Genomic DNA, 6,171 nt, shown 5'->3' on the forward strand with positions numbered 1-6,171 from the left:
TATGAGGAAGGCATGGAGTTGTTGCTTTCTGGTGCCGCCTTCCCCCACCCTCCCTTTTGCTGTTGCCTCAGCACTTTGTGGTGAAGTGTAGAGACTCAAAAGGAGGACCACTCCCCGCTACCGTGAGTGATCTGCCTGCTCATCCTCATGGTCATCCATCTGACCAGTAAACATCCCTGAGCCTGTGCCATGTGCTGGGGCCTGGGGTCCACAGTGAAGCAGGCGCATGCTCTCAGCTCTGCTCAGCCCAGCCGGGCGTGGGACAGAGGAGCTGCAGGCCAGGTGTGTCTGTGGAGGGAGAGGTTACCTCTGGCTGGTGGGTCAGCGGAGGTGGCAGCTGAGCTGAACTGAAGGAGCAGGATGGACGGAGCTCGCTCTAGAGGAGGGTGGGGGCAGGGGGCAGGGGAAGGGGCTGGGTGCCTGGCTCACGGGGAGGACGCATCGCAGAGGGGCTGCAAGGGTGGCCAGACAGCTAGCTTTGACTTCGTTTTATAGACAGAGAGAACAGTTTTGGAGCCAGAGTGACAGGATTAGGCCCACATTTTTCCTCTGGTGGCGGCTGAGGGGTTTGATGGTAGAAGAGAGAAGGTGGGCCGAGGAACAGGGGTGACGGTAGGGGCTGTGCCTCTGCCAGGCTTCCAGCCTCTTTGTGGTGGTCCCTTGGGTCCACAAGGTTAGCACGCACCTTGTGTGAGGCCGGAATGGGGCTTCCTCTTCATTCCCTCTTTCCCAGAAGTAAACGCAACACAGTTTGGAGTTGGTGAGACTGAGGGGGCCATCTTGCAGGAAAGGCAAGCGTCAGCGTTGGCTGGGGTGCCTACCCGGGGTCAAGGGGGAACCCTTAGCCAGACCCGCAGACCCCAGGGAAGGACACGGTGTGCTCAGAGAGGCAGGGATAGTCAGGAGAGCCAGGTGTGCAGAGAAGGCTCGGCCAAGGGGGCCCTGGGGGCTGAGGCACTGAGGGAGTGAGGGGAGGGGTGGCCAGACAGCCGTGAATGAGGCCCAGGGGTCGACGGGGTCGTGCTGTGTACAGGGTGGACACACAGGGCCCGAGGCTGTTCTGTAGGGAACGTCTCCCGGCTGCAGTGGGCTCTGGAAATTGTCTGCGGGTTGCCATGCCTCCTGGGGCTCTCCGGCCCAGGCCTTAGCCGGGAGCTGCCTGTCCAGCCTACCCCGGCTCCACCTCCAGACTGCGCAAGGCTGGGCGGGCGGGATGGGCTCCTCGTGTCTCAGTTGCCATGACCTGTGACGTTTCCTTTCCAGTTGCCAGATTCATTATAAGGATATATGTACAGTTTGTTGCGTTGTTTTGCGCCACCCGTTGGCTTAGGGAAGACCTGCCCTGGTAGGTTGGCCTGCAAGGTGTGCTACTTCAGAGCCTCCATCTGACATACTCTTCCCTGTCCGAAATGCAAACACAGCACACACTCCCTGCCTGGTTTGGGAATGATGACACCTCACCTCTCGCCCCTCCTACCCTGTCCTGCCCACACTCCAACCTCAAGGACACTTTGGTTCCCCATCTGACTCCCGACCCCTCCAGCTGGCTGGGGACAGGCAGCCTCATGAGACAGTGTGCACAAAGCTTTCTGGCCGGACTGTGAGGATGGGGACCAGGTCCCACCTGTGCCAATGAAGTAGGTGTCTCACCTGGATTTGTCTCCGGGTTCTTGAAGGTGGACTGAAGGTCAGACAGTCCAGAGGGCAAGGGCCCCAGAGGAGGGGGGTGTGGGCGCAGGTAGACCAGGAGCAGCTGCCCCTCTGGTCAGGAGAGTCCAACAACCCAGGGCTTTCTGGTTCCTGGGGGGAGGAGAGGGCAGAGGCAGTGGGGCCCCAAAGACAGGTCCTGCTTCACCTCTGGATGGAGCCACTCAGGTGAGCCCAGGTTTTGAGGAATTAGAGTTAAAGGATGCAGGCTAGAGGGTCAGGGTTAGAGGATCAGGTTAGATGGTCTGAGTCAGGGTCAGGGTAAGGGTTGGGAGTTTACAGGTCAAGGTCGAGTATCTAGGGGCTAGGGGTTAGGAGCCTTAGGGTTTAGGATTAGAGATGAGGAGGTTAGGGTTAGGGAGGGAACAGTAGAGATTTGGGCGTTAGGGTTAGTGGGTTAGTGTTAAGCACAACTGGCCCACGGCCCCCCTAACCCCACACCTCTGAGTCCTATAGGATGGACAGGACTTGCCCGGGGTCACTCACGAGTGTGGGGTTCACCTGGGCCGCTGGTTATCTACCCCCATCCTGGAACCTGAGAGCAGAAGAACGAAACGTCTGCTCTGGTCACTGACTGTTTCAAATCCACCTCAACCTCAGTCAACGACTGTTAGGGCCTCAGCAGCCCACAGGGTTTCCTCCTACCATCTGAACTGGAAAGAGTAGTGCTGGCCCCACTTGGCCTGGGCAGCCCGGGTCCAGCTCAGGCCTGACTGAGCTCACTCCATGGTCATGTTATGAATTTATACAGAACTTGGTGCAGCGACCTGCCAGCCCCCAGGTGCTGCCTCCTGAGGGCTGCTGGGGCCCTCCTGGGAGTGCAGGCATCCTTTGTCCCATCTGAGTGGGCATCAATAGACATCAAGTCTCAGGACAGCCCTTGACCTCTGACCATCCAGGCAGTCATCTGTGGTCCTCCAGCTCAAGCCAGTCCGGTCCCTGTCAAGTCTCTGTGGCCAATTACTGAGCTGACCTTGCTGCTGGGCAATTGAACAGCTACCTGGGCAGCACAGACAGCCCTTTGGGATGTTTCAGTTACTAACATCCTTGTGGTTGAGAAAAGGGCCTCCCCCTCACAGGCCCATAGCCTGCCAAGCGAGGTAATAACCGTCTAAACATTTGAGTGTGTCCCTGACACAACAACCATACAGCAGTTGTTGGCCTTGCAATGGCCTTGCAATCCTTTGGGCTTCCAGCTGTAACAAACTTTTGATATTCATACTCATTAAGAGTCAGAGATACGGGAGCAACTGGGCCACCCAGTGGACAGTTTCACACTGAGGCTGCATGGTCTTGGAGAGCCACGTGCACCCATGTGGTCTCTGAAAGCTGCCAATGATGGATTCCATGATACGGCATAATCCTTGAGCCTCCCACTGCTTCATTGAGCAAGAATTTCCTAACCACCATAGCATTTAGTCTCTGCTCTTTGTAAAGGAGGGAGGAGACTGGATAAATGAGCAGTATTGTTCTTGGGGGATGGGTGAGTCATGTGGCCAGGGGGCAGGTGTGACTCCTGGGCTCCCACCACCAGAGACATCAAGGAGGGCTGTGCCTTTTGCAAGAGGAAGAGGTTCTTGCTGTTGTGGACGGACAGCAAGAGCACTGGATGGGTGGCTGCAGCCCCTGACCCTAAATCAGCCCCTTCCTTCCTTGGCCTTCAGATCCCACAGCTGTGCAGTGGGCCGTCAGTGATGTGGAATCTGCCGCTTTCCCCAATGCAGCATCTGTTCTCATGCCAAAGTCCAGAACCTCAGCTTTCCTTTGGGAACTTCTTACCTGTATCCAGTCCAAACAGTTCCAGAGGGCTGATGCTACGTTCTACCCACCTTGAAGATGGGCATATGATCCACATTTAGCCAATCCCATGTTCCATCCTATGGGTGCTCTGATGGGTTCAAGGATGATGCTATGATCCAAACCAGGCCAATGACGTTTATTTTATTTTATTTTTTGGCCATACTGTGCACGCAGGATTTTAGTTCCCTGACCAAGGATCAAACTTATGGCCCTTACATTGGGAGCTCAGAGTCTTAACCACTGGACCACCAGGGAAGTCCCATCCCCTCATTTTCAAAACTGCTATGGATTTAAAGCACACAAGATGGTTGTGATATGAGTGGCCTTTTCAGTATGACTTCTTTGACTTAGAATGTTTTCAATGTTTATCCATGTTGTAACATGGATTATCAGTGTTTCATTCATTTTTTTTATTGTGGTTAAAAATACATAACATGGGGATGGGGGGCAAGTGGAGGGAACGGCCCAGATGCACACCATTCACGGACCCTCTGGACTGGAAGGACTCGTGAGAGCCGGAGTCCAGAAATCCGGGGATGGATATAAGACGCAGCGTCCCCTCCAATTCCCGTGAGCACCCCTTGCTCCATCCTGCGCCCAAATACCTCAGCTAGGCCCTCTCCCCACTCGTCACACTCCAGACTCAGCCGGGACAGACCTCCACAGCCGCCGCTCCCCACCCTGCAGGAGAAGCTCAGAGGCCCTGTCCCCCTTTCCTCTGAGGGACTCTTTTTGCTGACCACAAAAGGATTTGGTCGCTCAGGACAAAGCTGGTAGAGGAGAGCGGGATGGCTGCGCCCGGCGCACCACGCTTCCTCCTGACCTTCGACTTGGACGAGACTATCGTGGACGAAAACAGCGCCGACTCCGTCGTGCGCGTGCCGTGGCGGGCCAGCGGCTGCCTGAGAGCCTGCGTGCCACCTAGCGCGAGGGCTTCTACAACGAGTACATGCAGCACGTCTTCCAGTACCTGGGCGAGCAGGGCGTGCGGCCGCGGGACTTGCGCGCCATCTACGAGGCCATCCCCCTGTCGCCCAGCACGGGTGAGCTGCTACAGTTTGTGGCCAAGCAGGGCGCCTGCTTTGAGGTTATTCTCATCTCAGACGCCAACACCTTTGGCGTGGAGAGTGCGCTGCGTGCCGCCGGCCACCACGGCCTGTTCTGCCGCATCTTCAGCAACCCGTCGGGGCCCGACCCTTGGGGGCTGCTGGCGCTGCGGCCCTTCCACGTGCACAGCTGCGCTCGCTGCCCCGCCAACATGTGCCAGCACAAGGTGCTCAGCGACTATCTGCGCGAGCAGGCCCACGACGGCCTGCCCTTCGAGCACCTTTTCTACGTGAGCGACGGCGCCAACGACTTCTGCCCCATGGGGCTGCTGGCAGGCGGCGACGTGGCCTTCCCGCGCCGCCACTACCCCATGCACCGCCTTATGCAGGAGGCGCAGAAGGCCGAGCCCAGCTCCTTCCGTGCCAGGGTGGTGCCCTGGGAAACCTCCCCCGAAGTGCGCCTACACCTGCATCAGGTGCTGAGGACGTGGCCTGCAGGGGCCACCCGGGCGGGGAGGGGGTGGGGCGGTGGGGGTCGGGAAAGAGAAAGCTAGTTTTATTACTCCCTTTCCCTTTCATTTTGGTATATCCCTCCAGGATTTCCCGGAATCCCCGGTTGGTCCATTTGGGGACTGGAGGAGGGAGTTGGGAGCTGTCCCCATCTGTGCAGTTAACCGAGCTCAGCTGCCTCCCCCAGTTCCACTGCAAGCGAATTCTGGAGTCTGGCCGCAGCAGCGTGGCACGCATATCTGAGCAGGCAGCAGTGTTTCCACAAACCTTGTCCTCTCAGTTGGGAGGACGGGGTTCCCTGTCAGGGTCGAGAAGGAACATGTCCCGCCGCGTTGTGGTTAACTGTTGCCTTGGGCTGCGTGGCCTCCCTCCTCCAGTCTTCTGTCCAGAGGACCCAGGCCCCGAAATGTTCCCCCCACCTCCCCACACCAGACTCCCCACGGAGAGAGGTGGCGCTCCTTGCCGATGGTCCCAGGCCTAGATGTTGCTTTACCTACTGTGACCCTACACTACACTCCTTGCCCCCCGCCCCCCCACCCTGTTAGCATCCCCACAGGATAAAAAGCTAGAGGGAACAGTCACCTCTTGTTGGTGGAAAGAGGTAGCACACTGTCCCGGGGCTCGGGTCTGGCCAGCCAGGGACCTCACAGAGCCCGAAGATGTCTCCTTGCACCTCAGCCTCGTCTATGCAGCAAGAAACCAGGGACTTAACCAAAGTCGCCCCACTGACTGGGCCTTTTGAGTCCCCCTCCTCCCGTATGGAACAGAAAGCCATGATGCTGTAAAGCAGAGCCAGTGGAAACCCAAGGCCCACCTCCCTCTTCTGGGGTTTCAGAGCTGTGAAGGAGGTGAAGGGGCGGAGGTGAAGGGGCGGAGGTGAAGGGGCGGAGGTGAGCGAGGTGTCTCACGCTGCCGTCTGGGGGATAAGGGCGAGGTGAGCTCTGCTCTCAGAGAGCCCCACCTAAGTGAGGGAGCTGGTCCCCACTCTTGGAGGAGTGCGCAGCCTGGGGAACCAAGACTGAATACATAACAAAGCAGGCAACAGGCAAAAGAGCAGGGTGCGGCCCACCTTCGCAGAGGGGCACAGGGGTCTAGTGTGGAGGGCTCA

The 6,171-nt window shown here is 57.9% G+C and overlaps 1 pseudogene across 1 annotated transcript; it reads left to right on the plus strand.

The window, feature by feature from the left end:
- Positions 1-4,295: 4,295 nt before the first annotated feature.
- LOC307058457 (phosphoethanolamine/phosphocholine phosphatase-like) lies at positions 4,296-5,943 on the plus strand (annotated as a pseudogene). The gene is made up of 2 exons: positions 4,296-5,029; positions 5,899-5,943. The product of its transcript is annotated as a phosphoethanolamine/phosphocholine phosphatase-like (transcript).
- The last annotated feature ends 228 nt before the right edge of the window (positions 5,944-6,171 follow it).

The sequence above is a fragment of the Hyperoodon ampullatus genome (assembly GCF_949752795.1).
Source record: "Hyperoodon ampullatus genome assembly, chromosome: 9".
NCBI lineage: Eukaryota > Metazoa > Chordata > Mammalia > Artiodactyla > Ziphiidae > Hyperoodon > Hyperoodon ampullatus.